Raw genomic sequence first — 17,828 nt, forward strand, 5'->3', positions numbered from 1 at the left:
CTTAGTTACTCCTCTTATATTTCCAACATATGAAGTCAAGGCATTAGCAGATCAGTTTCAATGACTTGGTGTCAGAATTGAAGACATTGAAGGGAAAATAAGCAAGACATATGATGAGATAAGTTTGAAAGAGTTAAACAAGAAAATAATTGCAAAGAGGTTCTTAGTTTTGAAGGAACACCTATGATTGAAGATCAACATACTTGAACATTGAGTGAAGGAGTATTTAAAAAATAAGAAATCATTTGATAAGTTTGTATATTCATACTAAATGCAGTAGAAATTGCATCCTATGGGTTGTGTGCTCTTGTTAACATGTCATAAGGAGCCAAGGATACATGGGAGAAGAATTTGAAAAGTCTGAAGGCAAGTTTTGATGAATGCATTTCATGATTATTTAGCTAAGTGTAGAGGTAAAGAGGTACAATTTTGATATGTATATAAATTTTGACACCTTTTTCATTGATGTCGATGGGGGAGAAGTTTTGTAAATTTTTGTAAAGACAAAAATTTTTGAAGAAAGTTTTTGTACAACATTTGGGACTTAGCCAATTTTTCCATATGTTTCCATCAATGTCAAAGGGGGAGATTGCTGGAAATATGGCTAAGGTAAGTTGGTATAATGATTAATTTTTCATTTATGGCAACATATATCTTATGTGAAGAAGGAACTATGCATAGATGAAGTTTCCACTAGTTAGATATAAAAAAAATGTTTAAGCATCAAATTATTATCCAATAGAACAGCGATAGTTTTGATGTGTACAGATGATAGAGTTATTATTGGCATGTGCATAGTTAGGTACATATAGTACAAAGTGTGAGAATGATTTATGTAAGTGCACAAGTCAGTACATATAGTACGATGGGAGTTATGGAATAAACACTAGTAAAGGTAGTGTATAGAGCAGAACAAAACATTTAAGTAATTGGGTGATTATGAGTTAAAGAATTATTTTATTTAAAAAAAAATTATTTAACTAATTTGGGATGGCATCCTACATGTTAACTTTAAGAGGGAAAGACTTAGTTTTTTATTTTGCCAAGTGTGTGAAACTTTGAAGGCCAATTGGGAAGTTTTGATAAAATATAAAGGTATAAATTTTTTTTTGTAATATGTGAAGTGATGACCAAGTTGGATGTGATATGTGAACTATATTGATGCAAATTCTAATATATGATTAGAGGTATGCAAAGAGAAGAAAATGAAAGATCAGATATTGAAGATATTAGCAGTAAAGAGGCTTTTGTATCTATCTTTTTATAAAGAACTATATTGCATAATTTCATGTTTGGGTAGTGGGCTCATCTTTCATATATTTTCTAATTGTATATATCAACTCTTAATAGAGTTAAAACAACTCCTAACTAGTTTGAGGCTTTTAACATGGCCTAGTCCTCTAATAAGGACTGAGACACTATATGTATGTAATAGACTCCTAATAGGGTCAACATCCTTAACAAGATACTTTTGTTTAGTGGATCATTTTGTGGGTACCATCCCCATCGGGGTTTTCTCTTGGCCAGGGTTTCCCTAGTAAATTAAATATGGTGTTATGGTTCTTTTTGTGCATGGTTATATTTATTGTTCAATATTGTTAGTATACTTTCATATACATGTTATAAAGTAAGTAACTATATTCAGTTTGGGGCAAAAGTTTCTAGAATACTGATTCACACCCCTCCCCCACCCTCCCTCACCCTCCCTCTCAGTATTCCCTATTTCTAACAGTTTTATTTTTTATTTTGTCAATGGTTTCAGTTTTATTTTTTATTTTGTCAATGGTTTTAAGCCTTAGTTAGACATTATGCTAGTTCACTAGAGTGTCATATCATTTGATTGATGAAGAGGTTTTGAAAAAAGTGTGATGATGTAAGTATTGATAAGTGTATGGTATTCAATGAGCACTTGAAGGAGTTAGACTCTCATAGTATAATTTTTGTTTGATTTATTTACATTATCTTAAGAAATATGTATATGCAATATAGTTTGATTGGTAAATGAAGGAATACAATATTAGCTGAGTTACTACAATTGTCACCAAGAACCTTACAAAAAGTCTTGACCTTTAGTGTTAATCAAGTCAAGTATTGATCGAGCAAGTTGTAAAGATCCCCAAACATTAACATGAAGAAAAAATTTATAAAAAATAAATCTATGACCAAAACTTGGTGAAAATTAAAAAGTTTAAAAGATAAGAATGAAGTTAGTTATGGGATCAACAACTGAAGTCATTCAAAGAAGATCTAACATTTTGAAATGGAGCACAAAGTTTAAGAAGGAAGTCTCTTTCCTGAGTTTCTTGATTTATTGAATTTGAATTTGATGGAGATCTATGATTGTAACTAAGCAAAAAAAATAAGGAAGATTTTGGAAATACAAAAGTTATCTACTTAAGAGGATGAACAAGATGTTTCTTGTTTTTGGTCATTGGTGATTGTTGTTGATGTGAATTGAAGTGGAAGAAGAAAGACATAAAGTGAACTAAGAAGAATACTAGTGGGAAGATCAAGCAGAGGAAGTGCTAAGTTGAAGTGTGAAGTGTGTGAGTCAATCAAAAAAATATTAAAAGCAAGAGATAGAACAAAGCATAGATCTAAATAAGAAAGGTAGTGCTAAAACCTAATAGATCATTTTTTTGTTACTTTCTTACCATTGTAATAGATAAATATCTTAACCAAGTGGATCTAGCAAGTCTTTTGACTTCTATATGGTAACATTCAATAGTAATATTTGTAAGTCCTTTAGAGAAAGCCATGTTGGCTCCTGAATTAATAGTTTTTTAATAACCCATTGATAAGAACACATGCACCTAGGGGTAGCTAATTCTCATGGTCAATGCACCTATTTAGACACCAAGACCAACTATAAGGCTATTTAATCTCCTTCTTCTTCTTTAGGCTTTGCAAGACCTAGGTAAGTGGACCTTAGATTATTTATGTGGCACCAATGTAAAGGCATATAACTGAATCTATATAATAGATGAAGCCTTTGAATCTTCTATGCTTATGCAAATATTCATGGACATGAAATAGCTAATAACATGACACATGAATTTGATAAACCAAGTGAAGATAACTCTTTTCAATTCTTAAAATAGAAAGGGAAATGGATATTTGATTAAAGATTGAATCAACATAACCCAAGTATGCAACAACAAAAACATGTAATCTCCAAGTTGATTAGTCCCTTATCCATTGGGCATTTAATAAGTTAGGACATACACATAGATACCCAAAATATACTTGTATACTCAGATATCAAATCTATCTATTTACTTTGTAAATATACATCTATTTTCTTAAGAAATCTCATACTTATTGAATATCCTCCTAGTGAAACCTGCAACCTTGTCAATGTAAATAAGCATTTACATCGCTCTTTATTCCAACAGAAAATCTATCCAAACATACAATCTTAAGGGATTTCAAAAGGGTCTAAGCTCTTTGTTCTTAAACATAAGACATTGTAGCCAATAGAGGAAGGAGATGAGAACCATAACGAGACTAAGAAAATGAAACTTTTATATTAATCTCATTGAAACCAATATTTTATTTGTATGCCAAAACTCAGAGAACATAAAATGAACGATTGTATCATATGGATATTTTAAAAGAAACTACAACATGATGTTTAGAATGGAGAAAATACTAAAAATATTGTCTCACAAAAAATGGGGAAACTATCGACCCAAAAAATGGAACCCTTACAATGAGAGGAGAAGAAATATTTATAGAAAAAAGAAGGTTCTAGGATCATATTCTAATATTTCCATGTGTCATGCTAAAACTCTACCTTCTTGATCTTGTTGAATTCATCTCCTTTCTCCTCTACTAGTAAATCAAATCTCATTACCGACTATTGCTAGAATGCCTGAAATGTCTTCCTTAAAATTAATGAGAAAACCCCTTTTTCAAGGTATGTCAAATATCTGATAAGATGTGCAAAAATTCAATCTGATTTGGCTTGTCTTATTCTTCCCTTAATCGTGAAACTCCAACTGCCTCCTGTCAAAAAAACCTTATCCTCTACATTTGTCTTTAAATCATTCAAGTCTTCCTGTTTATGGCATCAGTGTATCTAACCTTGTCTCAATCTGATTATAATCCGATCTTATTCCTTCTGAAATAGATCTGCATTTATACCAAGGATGCCCCAAAAATATAAAACTTCTTGTAGCTCCTTCCAATGAAGATCTGTGCAAAATATGAATGCGAAAATGGAAAATTTGGATTCTCTTGGTTCCGACGGTATATAATACTCTATGTTTTTGATGAAAAAAGTTCCCCTAAAGTTGATTTAAAATTTCCATGCCTGTACCATGAATTGAGCAATTAAATTCAAAATTTTAAAAATGTATAGTTGAAACTATACAATATCATCAAATTCATTTAAATCTTTCAACTTTCTAAACATTCAAAATGGAGCTATAATTTGAATATTCTAGAATTTGATTTTTACCCTCTCCTTATATCATTGGGTGCCACTTGTCAAAATTTCCTTGGTCACATTCTCTAGGTAGGACCCACATCTCCATATGCAACATTTGAAATTTGAATTTCAACTCATGATCATATGATGACCCAATGTTACAATAATCTTATCATCTTAAGCTTTAAATTTGGCCATTACAATCTTCTGACATCACGATCTTATGATAATAGTAAAATCTTACAGCTTTAATCTATGCTTTACAAACTCATGAAGCCATTGTAGCATCCTATAATTATAAGTTTCCTCTCCTGATATTATAGTATGATCATGGCATCGTAAGCTTCGATTTTTCCACTCTTGATCTCATGCCATGTTGTAGGATCATAGCCTTTGGTCTTTCTTCTTCGAATCTCATGCCATGTCATGATATCATAAGTCCTCCTTCCTTCATTTTGAAACTCAAGATGACCTATAGAATGATGCCATGTGGCACTTTTTAGTTTGTGTTGAGTGTCAAAATCTCTTCTTTGTCCTCTGGTAGCAGTACCCACACTTGGCCCCTCCATGCAAATGCTAACTCGTAAAAGTCAGTGCTTTAAGACAAGTGTATATTGTCTTCTTGCATATAAAAAGACTTAAAGTCCTCAAAATCGAGTGAATGTGGGATAAATAGAACAAAGATAACTAGGCCTCTTCCACCTTCCCCCTAAGCACTTCCCCTGCTATTGTCATTTTGGGCATCACTTATATGATTCAACATGCTATGAAAGGCCAAAGCTAGCAACCATGGGATGCTCCATCTCTCCATCTTCTCATGGACTACTTCCCTTCTTTCATGATTACCGATCACCTACTACTACCTTTTTGCATGGATGCTTTATCATCTAGCTTTGCAAAGACTTTTCACACACTCACTGTGGGTGGTGTCATGGATTGTAGCCCCTCCACTAGTCCTCTCTCTTCTCACCACTCAATCACCAGATTATAATCCCAAAATTCCCCCATTCACAACACATTTATCAAAGTAATTCCTCATGAGAAAGACTTGGGCAATGGCCTCATAAGATAGGTTATCATTGATAGGAGTGATAAGTTCATGGTCCACTCTTTATCCATTCACAAAAGTGATCATTGAGTCACCCTTCCTTTGAAAATTATCCATCTGCCTGCTCCCTTCGATGAACTTGTTGCTTCTACATAAAGTTGGAAATTAATGTGTACATATTCAATCTTCCATAAGTTTGTGTAAATCTATTGTGATTTATCTACAAAATGATTATGGAGTGTAACATTTTTCAAGGTAAGAAGAAAAACCTTTGATGTCTTCTTATCTCTAAGACTTGTAGCTCCCACATACTTATTTGCCCCATCATGATGATATTTTCCAATTTCTAGTTGACCCCCAAATCACCTCTTTACAAAAAAAAATCATTTAAAAACTTGAAGACATCTTTAGGACTCCACGACATTCTATCAATTTGAAGTAATCAGTTGGACCCCAAAGTGGGTCTGTCTAATTTTTTTTCATTTTCAAACAATTGAGATCCCAAACTAATCTAATGAACACCTGGTACTAATCAAGATCAAATTTAACCATTGATTTACCATTAAAAAAATAAGTTCACCCTATTCCTACAAACTATGCTTTTTCTGATAAGAGGGCCTATAGGCTAGCCTTAAAAACTAACCTAGATAGATAACTAGACTCTGAAAACTAACACATTGATACTTTGTTCCACTATTAGATCTTGTATCATGACAAAATCTAGGTCAAAAGATATTGACGTCCAAAGTTGCCTACTTGAAACTACCTACAAACCAACATGTTAGAAAATTGGAAAGTGTGTTTGGTTTTAGCCTTGAAAATAGGGCAAACAGATACTTGAAGGTACAAAAGTTGGGGAATTAGTTCATTATAATGAGGAGAATATAGATGATTTTGGCTCATGATGAATAATAGGGTGCATTTGGAAAGTATGCAAAGTGAAGTACTCAGATTTGCAGAACTGGAAACATTAGCAGAACTATGGTTTTCACAAATGGAATAGACCTAGTAAAGTGTGTAGATGGATTCATCAAGACTTGAAAACTAGCACACTTGAGGTATTTTGGAGTAGAACATAGTGGTATAAACCATTTAATCTCATCTATTACAAATTCATAGTTATGACATCCCAAATAGGGGTATTGATCAATCTGCATTTTAAGACACCAATAAAACTTCACAAATTGCATTTAGAATTGCATTTGCAAACTAATCAAATGGATTTGTCATAGACTCAAATATGGAAAATAGAAATTTTGTGACCTCTAGAATATAATTCAAAAACAAATTTCTCAGTATGGTCAACTGGGTCAAAGTTATATCTAGTCAAACAGGGCCTTCTAGAATTTAGAACAAATATGCATCATGAGGGATTCAAAACTTAGTCAAAACATATTGAAATAACATGAAAATTGAAACATAGGATCTTTGATAAGTGTAATAAGAACTTTCAAATTGATGAGTCATGAGACTTAAGTGGGTATAAGATATTAAAATACAAACTAGGCTTCCTGTCACTATTTGACACTTATGGAAAAAAGCAAATCTGAACAGTGCTAAAAATGAAACTTCACAGAATGACTCAGAATGACAACTTATCATTATAGGATGCATAGAAATACTGAATGCAAGGTGTTAGAAACATAAAATACCTCTTAGGCCTTGAAAGGATAGTTGGGTATACAAGCAAGAAAATGCACTTAAAGGGATCAATTTGACTCAAAAGTTTGGAATGGTGCTCAAAATGGGAAAACAATTTTGAGTCCCATCAAGCCACTCTTTAAAAAAACAAGGAGTGATAAGGTCTAGATGATCTTTAGTGAAAACTCTCTAAAAAGGTCACACTAAAAATTTCCATATAACATTTAACAAGGTTGGCTCCTAACAGAGCTCACTTCAGAAGAGTGAAAATATTTTGGTTGTTGATTCTTAGGTGCTTTTTCACTTTATAGGGTTTCCACATTAAATATGTTTCTCGAATGTGTGATTTCTTATTGTGTTGCAAATTTTATTTCATGTTAACTATTAAATGTTGCAACTTTGTATAAGCTAGATGATTAGTCTAGAACTCGATATTTTAAGAAATAGTAAGATAAATGTTTGATGTGGAGTTCTTATAAGTTTGAATTATGATGTTTGATGTGGTTACCAAGGTATTGATCTAAAAGTTTTTGAAGCTAAAGTTGGTATAAAATTAATTTAAAGGCCAGTAGGATAACTATGATAGTTGATTCACAATGCCCCCCACACCCCCCCCCTAAATAATCTAACAATTGGTATTAGCTCTAAGTGCTTGAAGAAAGAAGTTTGAAGGAACTTGAGCTAAAGATCTAAAGATGTATAAGAGAGAGGTAGGAAAGTTGAACAAGGAGAACTTATCCTCATGGAAAAGTAGGATGAGGCTTTATCTATCTAAAATTGGAGATAATGCACTATTCTATCTGGGAAATCATTACACCCCTCCTATTGCACTTATAACAATTGATGAGATGAATAAGAAGAATGAACTCAATAGTCTCATGATTTAGATTGCTTCAACATTAAATGATATTGATTTTGATTATGTCAAAAGATTTACTCTTGCTAAAGAAATGTGGGACAAGTTGACACTTGTGCATGGAGGAGATGAGAATGTATAGAGAGACAAAGCAAAAAGCTTACGAGGAAAATAATGAGATGAAGATGAAAGATGGAGAAACTATTGTGTAGTATGTCAACCAAATCAAGGAAGTTGTTAGTGCTACCAAATTTGTTAGAGGTGCCATCAGTAATGGCGAAGTTTTAAGTGAAGTTCTCAAAACAATTTTACATGTTTATGTTAAAAGAGTATCTGCAATTCAAGAATTTAGAGCTATGTCTAGTAATGATCTTACTCTTGATGGTTTAGTTGGTTGTTTGACTGCATTTGAGTTAAGTAATTATGATAATAGTGTGCCTAATATTGTGAATTATTTCAAGTAATTAGTAACTATTGGAGCTTCAAATAAAGAGAATAACAATAAGGATGAAAGTGATTCAAATTTAGAGGTAAAATTCGACGAGATTGAAGAATTGCTTGTAAGAAGGCTATTGAGAGGAAAAGGAAAATTCAAAGGTAAACTACCCCTGATATGTTTTAAATGTAATGAAGTTGGTCATTTTGTTTTTAGATGTCCTAACAAGAATAGGAGTGAGAAAAATGATAAGACAAAGCACAAATTCATAAAGAAAAAGGATTACAATAACAAAGTGAAGAAGCCGTGCTACATTGTTGAGGAAGAACATACCGAGTCAAGCACAAAATATAAAAAGGAAGGGGTAAAATTGGTTTATGTTTTTGTTGAAGAATATCCTAATGGTGAAGGGTATGAGGAACAAAAATCCCTTATTTCTCATGCTAGTAAGAGTGACACATAGATTATTGATAGTAGATGTTCACATTACATCACTAGAGATATAAGTAAGTTTGATAAACTTGAGGAGTATGATGGTAGAATTCTTAAACTTGGGAATAGTGTTTCATGTCATGTAAAATATAGAGGTACATTGATGCTAAATGATAAAATCTAATGCAATGATGCATATAGGGTTTAAGGACTAAAATATAATCTATTGAGTGTTTCTCAATTGAATATTATAGGTCACAAGCTAGAATTTCAAAACAAAAAAGTAAAAATCTATGATGACAATGAAAATCTGATTGGTACTAGAGAAAAAATAATAGGTAATCTATTTTACCTTGATTAAACTATGGCTACATGTTTGTTTGAAAAAGTTGAAGATGTGTGGTTGTGGCACAAGAGAATATGTCATGTCAACTTTAAAAATATGGTCAAATTCAGTAGAAAGATGAAAGTGAGAGGCTTACCAAATCTACATAAACTTGACAATGCTATGTGTAAGCAATGTCAACCTGGTAAGATGAATAAAATCTAGTTTTTCAAGAAAACAAACACTCAACTAGTAATAATCTAGAGCTAGTTCATATTGATTTATGTAGACCAATGAGAGTCGAGAACTATTATGGAGATAAATATTTCATATTGTTAGTTGATGGCTATTCTAGACTAATGATGTAATATTTTTGAAATTGAAATTTAATGCTTTTCAAATGTTCAAGTGGTATTAAGATAGAGTTGAAAAAGAAATTGGTAAACAATTGACATGTTTGAGATCTGATAAAGCTGGCGAGTTTATTTATGATGAATTCACTAAATTTTGTATTGAGAATGGAATTAAGAGATAGATATCTACACTGAGGACTCCACAACAAAATGAAATCATTGAAAGACAAAAAACATCAATTGTTCATTGTGCTAGAAAATTAATTATTGAAAAAGATATTGCAAAAATATTTTGGAGAGAATCCATAAGCATTTTTTTATATACTCTTGATGGAGTTTAGTTGAAGAAAGGAATAAGCAAGACACCATATGAACTCTCATATGGTCATATACATAATGTACATTATTTCAAGATATTTGGAAGTTGGTGTTGTATCCATGCAGATTAAAGGAATGGGAGATTTTATTCTAAAGGTGATGAAGGTATACTCTTAGGTTACTCTATTATGAGAAAGGCTCACAAGTGTTTGAATAATTATACTAACACTATGCTCAAGAGTGCAAATGTGAGAATTCGTGAGTTTGTAGATAAGAATGATAAAGAGAGAAAGAATGAACCTAAGAATTACAATAATTTTATTTATTTAAATGAAGATGCAACTAATACTACACCCAAGAAACAATAGAGAGCTACCAAGCACCATACTACATTACTCGAGTCACAGATAGAACAACCTGAGTAGAATGTTGAGCCCTAACTAAGCAATGATAATGCTAGAGATCAAAGATATGAACATGTAAAAGAAAAGTATATGATTAAGGACCATTCAATTGAAAAAATCATTGGAGATAAGAGAATTTGATTCATGGCTAGAAGTAATTTTAAGGATGATACTTGTTTGATTGTTGAGTTTGAGCCAAAAATTATAAAAGTTGCACTTGATAATGAAGATCAGATCAATGCTATGAATCAAGAAATATATCAAATCAAGAAGAATAATATATGGACACTTGTTTTGATACCTACAAAAAAGAATATAATTGGAACAAAGTGGATTTTTAGAAACAAACTTAATGAGAATGGAAAAAGTTGTGAGGAATAACACTATATTAGTTTGTAAAGGTTATGCTTAAGAAAAAAATATTGATTATGATGAGACCTTTAAACCTATAGCTAGATTGGGAGGAGTCAAAACTCTATTGGGATATGTAACTTACAAGAAATTCAAAGTATATCAAATTCATGTGAAGTCTGCATTCTTGAATGGAATATTGGAGGAAGAGGTATAAATTGAACAACTACAAGGGTTTGTAGAGCCAAATAAGAAGCATTTGGTATGCAAGTTGAATAAAGTACTTGAAGGACTAAAGTAAGCATCGAGAGCATGGTATGAAAGGTTGAATTCATATTTGATTAAGATTAGGTTTTTTAGAACAAGTGAAAATATTAACTTGTACTTGAAGAGTGAATCTAAAAACAAGGTACTCATTGCTAAAATATTCATGGATGATATAGTATTTAGTAGTAATGATTTTTTGTGCAAACCGTGTGTTGATCAGATGAATAAGGAGTTTTAGATGTCTATATTTGGTGAGGTCGCTATTTTTATTAGTTTGTAAGTTTGTCAAATAGAAGGGGGCATATATGTGACTCAGTCTAAGTAGATTATGGAGATCTTAAAGAAATTTGGTATGGATGAGTCAAGCCAAATCAATACACCTATGGTGACTCAGTGTAAATTATCTAAGGAGGGTACTACCGCTGAAGTGAATGAGATACAATATAGATCAATGATTGAGAAGTTAGAGTACATTGTGCATAGTAGATCTGATATTACAAATTCAATTGGTATAGTTCCAAGGTTTTCCTCTAATCCAAAGGAGATATACATGACTGTTGTTAAAAGAATATTCAGATACTTGAAAGGAACATAAGAATATGGATTGTGATACAAACAAGAAGGTGATTTTGAACTTAGTTTTTCCATTGATTTTGATTGGACTAGAAATGTTGATGACAAGAAACACTAGTAGATTTGGTGTTAACTTTTGACCTTAATTTTTGACATTATGCCATTTTCCATTTGATTTTAATTTTTTTTGTTAAGATCTCGAGTTGGTCAAAAATTTGACCAACATGAGTTTGTTTGGTCAAATTTTTGACCAACATGGATTATAAACAAAAAAGAGAGAAAAGTATGTGGGAGGTTTGATTTTCACTATGAGCTAATTACTCACAAACATGGGAGGAGGGATCAAGCTCATTTCTTTGGCAAGTCATCAACCCCATGCTATTTCAAATGCAGGTTATAAGTTGTAGGATTTTGAATGCAAGTGAATGGAAAAGGAGGTTATAATAGCCATGCCCTCTAATCACAAAGAAATCGAGCACATTTTTGTTTTTAGTAATGTTAGAAAGCAAGTGAATGCAAAAGGAGGTTATAAGTTGCAAGATTTCAAACAAGAGATAAACCCTCAAATGAATGGTAGTGTCTTTAACTTTACCTCTAACCTTATTGTTCTTTCAGGTGCAAATTTGACAAGGGTCTTTGGGGCATTGTAATATGATTTGGTAAGATCAAAGTTTTGTTGCTAATAGAATCTATAATGTTGGTATGATATAATACCTATAATTGTGCTACAATGAATTTAAACTTAGTATTCTCTGTAAGTGAGGATGCCACTATATAAAACTCCTTTAACTGTACCTCATGCATGGCTAGAATGTTTTTGGTTTATAGATAGATAGAACTAGTGTTTAATGATGTAACAATTTTGGTTTGATTTTGGGTGTAGTTTCATGCTAACTGATGAGTAGGAAATATATGAGGTTGGATTTTAGGTAAGAAGATTTCTTCCAAACTTTCTTGTAGTATAAAATTGTTGTAGAGATGCAATTAGTCTTAGATAATTAGTTTAATATCAAAAAAATTGTATGTTGTAAGACCTAATCACAACCCTGTATTTTTTGTATTAGTATTTAAAATAGTAAATAAAAATTATTATAATTTATAGATACTATATATTTGACTAAGTCTGTCCATCCATTTTGGATGTGTAAGTCATTTTCTATGTGTAGTTGTAGCAGCTCTGTTTGATTCTCTTTCTTTTTAGTAAACTTATCTTTGCGGGTTCAAATCATCAGTGTTTGAGGATTAAAGTTTGTTACTAAATAAAGAAAGTTTTTTTCCTAGTATATTTCATTGACAATTTCATCTTTGGACTTAGTATTCTTATTCCATTATGTAATTTTCATAATTATGAAGTGTTTTACTTTGCCAAAAAGTTCCTCTCCAATTTGGCTTGATCCAAATGGCTTCTTTAAATTTGTTCATACAAATCCTTGACCTAAGCATGCTATGTGGTTGAAATGGGCTAAAAAAACAACACCACCTATTACTTGATGAAGTTAAGTTTCTTCTTCTGAGTTTAGGGATAGAGTTTCTCATCTCTTTTTGTCTCTTGCCTCTTTCATCCAAGATACTTTGAATTTTTAAATCTGCTATTTTCTTCAAAGTTTCCTACCTCCTCAAAGTCCAATGAATATTCAGATTTCCCTTTTCTAAGACAATTTGAATTTGTAAATCTACTATTTTATGCTAAATCTAGAAGAACCTAAAGATTTATGTAGTAATTCAACTTATGTACTTTGAGGTTTTTTGGACCCTACAAACAGGAAGGCATATCATTAGGAACTTATCAAGAAGGTCTTCATTTTTTTTTAATAACACTAAAGCTTTTGTGAGTGTGTCTTCAATCTCTTTTACTTCCTAAAATGATGAAATTATGGAAATCATCTCTATATTGGTTGCCTCTAACTACACCACCTCAATGCCTTTGCTAAAGCTTAGATCAAGTACTACTAGATGTTTCATATTCCATTCACATGGAAAACATTTTAGAGGGAATTTTTCCCATCTTAGCCACTTCAAATTTGTAGGCATTTTCCTATAATATCCCTCTACATGAGCTGCATTATGCCAAAAAAATTGCAATTGACACATTCCTTGAAAACTATGAGTTTGAAGTCTTACATCTTGTTGAAGGTAGATAGGACATCTCACCCTTTATGTTCCCTGATTAGGTTGCAATCAATATGTTTTATTAGCAAGTATTAGTATTGAATTTGAATTACTCTATGGGAAATAGAAACAACTACTATCCTATGCAACATACCATTGAAATACAATAGAAATATGGAATAAATATATAAACTAGAAGTACATCTCAAATATTCTGTCTACAAAAATGTTAGGTACAATTCATAAGGAAACTGACTATTACTTCATAGATTTAGTGTAAGGACTAGAAAAGTATTGAGAGTAAGAATGAAGTAAAGAGAACTCAAAACTTCATGTTTTCTTTCATTAAAACTATTTCAACCTCTTCTAGCTTCCACAATCTGTTGTTTCCCTAGTTCTGCTAATTCATCTACTACAATAGCTCTTACTATATCCTACAACTCACTATGCATTCCAACTCTATCACACTTATCTATTTTAATGAGCGATTTCAGCTTCATTTCTGGTAGGCCTTCATTGGGATGGAATTGACTTGCTTCCCAAAATCGAGTAACACTTTCACTCTTTCTTCTTGTGAATATATTATGTCTCTATTCCATATGCCAATTGCTTTGGCCAAAAAAATTGGTGTTATTAAGAGACAATTTTCTTGGGTAGGTGTTGAGGAGAAAAATGTGTTTTTCACTTATTAATTGGGAAACTATTTGTTCCCCAAAGGATTAGGGAGGTCTCAATGTTAGAGACTCTCACATTCTCAATATTTATTTGTTTTCCAAGCTTGGATGGAATGTTATAAATGAGGATGTGAATTGGTCTAAAATAATGAGAGAAAGTATTTGCATATCTATAAAGGCTCCATACAAGTAAAAATATCTCCCCCACTTGGTTCCAATAAATGGAATCCTTTGAAAAGGACCATCCCATTACTAGTCCAAACAAGTTTGTAGAAAATTTGGAATGCTAATGATGTGGATTTTTTTTGGATAACTAGACTAACTAGCCACTGCTAGCTTATCATTCAATATTTCCTATGTTAATGAATGTGTTGATTGTGAGCTTGGGACATAGGGTGAGTGATAACTCAGATGTTAATTTTTTTGGGATAGTTTAAAAGGGATTGTGTCTCAGATCATCCAATCTCTCTCTTCCTTGAAGTTCTATAGAGTATAACAACTAGATGGTTTAATCTAGGAGATTATATTGTTAAGACTAGTTTTGATCTTCTTAACCCTGAATGGTCTGAGAAATTTTATTGGAAAAAAATCTCTTGAATACTAAATATTTTCCTAAAATTTAATTTTTCTTATGGATGATTTGTAATGCTCCACCCAGAGATCCTTGGAAAAAGGATTCAATTCAAACCAAGATATTTTTTTTTACAAGTATGAATGCACATGACAACATCATACAGGGATCACAAAGATCACAACAGAAGACTTCACCACAATCCCGACACCCAATGAATCTTTGAATGCTACTAACAAACTAACACACACAAATAGAGGCCAACAATGACCACGCACATGTTGAGGGCTCGAAAAAAAAACCACTCAACAATAAAACACCAAGCTGGGGTATAAATGCAGAATCCTATAATAAGGCTAAGTCTGAAATCCTGAAGCCCTAAAATTTATGAGAATATTTATCTTAACTTAGAGAAGTCTATACCAAAAGATTTGTCGCATATATTAAAATATATCTTAAGTATAAGGAATTAAATATATGTCAACTTTTAAATGATATATTTTAAACCCCTAGAAAGACTGTTTTGAACTGAAAAGGTGTGAAATCCAATAAGGTGTCCAAAACCAACTTTTGAAACTACCTTGGCCAAGCCTAACTACTCCCTATTTCTCGCATGAGAAAGTGCACTAGTCTCAAGTTTTGCATGAGATCTTGCATCACTGTGGGCGAGAAAGTGCATGGCTTCACACAAGGATTTGCTACACACTACACAAGGAAATACATTCTCTTGTGAGGAAGTACATTCTCACAAGAGGAACTACCTTTCCATGCAAGAAAACACATAAGTGTGACAACAAAACAAGAATAAAAATCATACAAACATGAAAACCTCCACATCGAGGAGTACCAAATCCATGTAAATCGAGGAATGAACCCTCAAGTGCATAATCAACAAGGAAAGAGGAACATCTATCCATCTAAACCATAGCAGTAAAGAACATACTAAAAGAAACATTGCAGAGAAGAAAAGCAACATCACAATGTACAGAAATACATCTCAATAACTAAACAACCAAACTAAGTATGTGGTTCCTCCCAACCATCAATGGTGTCATAAGACCATCATGGACCCTAGCCATCACCCGTGCATAACATTCCAAGCCACCGATCAAATTGTCGATACTGTCATAATAGGGACATCACTAGTAAACATGCTAATAACCAAAACATAAAGAAATCTAATATGCTAGTAGTACAATAGAAGATAAACTTGCAAGTAGATAGCATCACCTATCACATGCTAATCATCATAATAAGGAATACATCAAAACTAAGATCATCTACACATGATAAACAACATCCTAATGAAAGCATAAATCACAAGAAGTATACTTTGTAAATCAAAGTACCAAGTGAACACATCCAACCATGGTTGCACTAGCATATAAGACTGCCTCTATACATCAGTCCCCAGCAGTGGTAGAGGTAGCTACACCTCCCAACCACATGGCACCCAGAGGTCCATACCCGCCGTGATGATGGAGATAATGATCCAACCAAAAACACACAAAACAACATCCATGGCTAACTATCACACCAAACAGTATGATGGCTATAACCAAGAACCTAAGACAATGCAAGGAGTACAGGTCCTGGTCAGACACTCAATAGGCTACTAAGTAGGGGTTGACATAATGGAGAGTCACTTGGAATCAACAAGCCCAAGCTCATATCTATGTAGACTCAACTACCTCAATGGAAGGCTCATACACTGTGTAGACTCAACTCCCTCCATGGAAGGTTCATACACTAAAGCACTATTTTATTATCTTTAATTTATTAACACTCACACATTTTATTTAGTTATCACTTACTTAAAACTTCCTCTATCAACCCTATGGTGTGATGACACCAGGCTATGAGATAGAAGCCCCCTCCATATGCTACCCTACCCTACTCATGCTCATCTTATGAAAAGTGCCCATGGGCATGCATACTCCCATCCCAACCCTAATGATCATAATTTTGGAAAATCCACAAAAGATCAGGCCTTGCAAGTCACCCGACGAACGTACGCGCACATACTCATGTGTGGTGCACCACCACCATCATGAAGATAAAAACACAAGGACAAGAGAACATAATAAAAAATTTAACACCTAACCAAAAGCAACTTAGGAGGACAGATTCTACACGAATCCCAAAGCCAATAAAACCATACATCATGAAATCACTCTATTGGCCTCAATCTGAGAGTATGGATTCTACACAAATCCCAATGATGCAACAAGACCAAATATCATGAACTCACTGAACCGGCCTCAATCTAGGAGCATGGATTCTACACAAATCCTAGTGTCCATAGAACAAAAGAAAAGGTCCAAAAGAAACCATAACACCAGGTATAAAATTACTCAATCGAACACAAAGTCGGGAGTACGGGTGCAACACACATCTTAAAGCAACATAAAAGTGCAATAGTAGTTTGAATAATATCCAAATGGATCATCCAGTTCCACAACTCACATTGTGCCAAGAAAATTTGAGAAAATAGGGTGGCACACAAAATGAGGTAAAAACCCCAAAATTTAGGAAAACTTCAAAATTAAAACCCATTTGGCCTTTGGGTACAAAAACCCCAAAAATCCAAAAATGAACAAGTTCGGACACCATATGCAAAAATGGCTAGCATAACGATGTAAAACTCCAAACCCTCATCCTGAAAAATAGGGAAATGTTCATACCTGCCCAACCGAGTAGAACTAGCATACAGAAACGGAGGGGAACACTAGTTCTTAATCTCCAAACAAATGACTACCAAAAATAGAAGCAGAAATGGAGCAAAAACAATAAAACATGAAAGCCCTACCTCACAGCCAAAAGGGCAAAATGGGAATCTAAACCATAAAATAAATAGCTTGTAGAACTAGCTGAAAATCATGGCAATCCAAGGTTTCCCTAAGCTGGATCCAACAAGCCCAACCTCGCGACAATCACACGCTTGTAGCTCCCACAACGAACAAAATAGTAAATCCTCATGAAGAGGATTTTGGGTTTTACTCTCAAACTTTCTAATTCAAAAGTGATAAGTGAGGAAT

The 17,828-nt window shown here is 33.0% G+C and overlaps 1 pseudogene; it reads left to right on the plus strand.

Annotated features, from left to right (window-relative positions):
- Positions 1-600: 600 nt before the first annotated feature.
- Positions 601-17,828, plus strand: part of LOC149555996 (uncharacterized) — a 34,701-nt pseudogene continuing 17,473 nt past the window's right edge.

The sequence above is a fragment of the Cupressus sempervirens genome, chromosome 5, assembly GCF_028749045.1.
Source record: "Cupressus sempervirens isolate cs-2001-9-10 chromosome 5, ASM2874904v1, whole genome shotgun sequence".
Classification (NCBI taxonomy): Eukaryota; Viridiplantae; Streptophyta; class Pinopsida; order Cupressales; family Cupressaceae; genus Cupressus; species Cupressus sempervirens.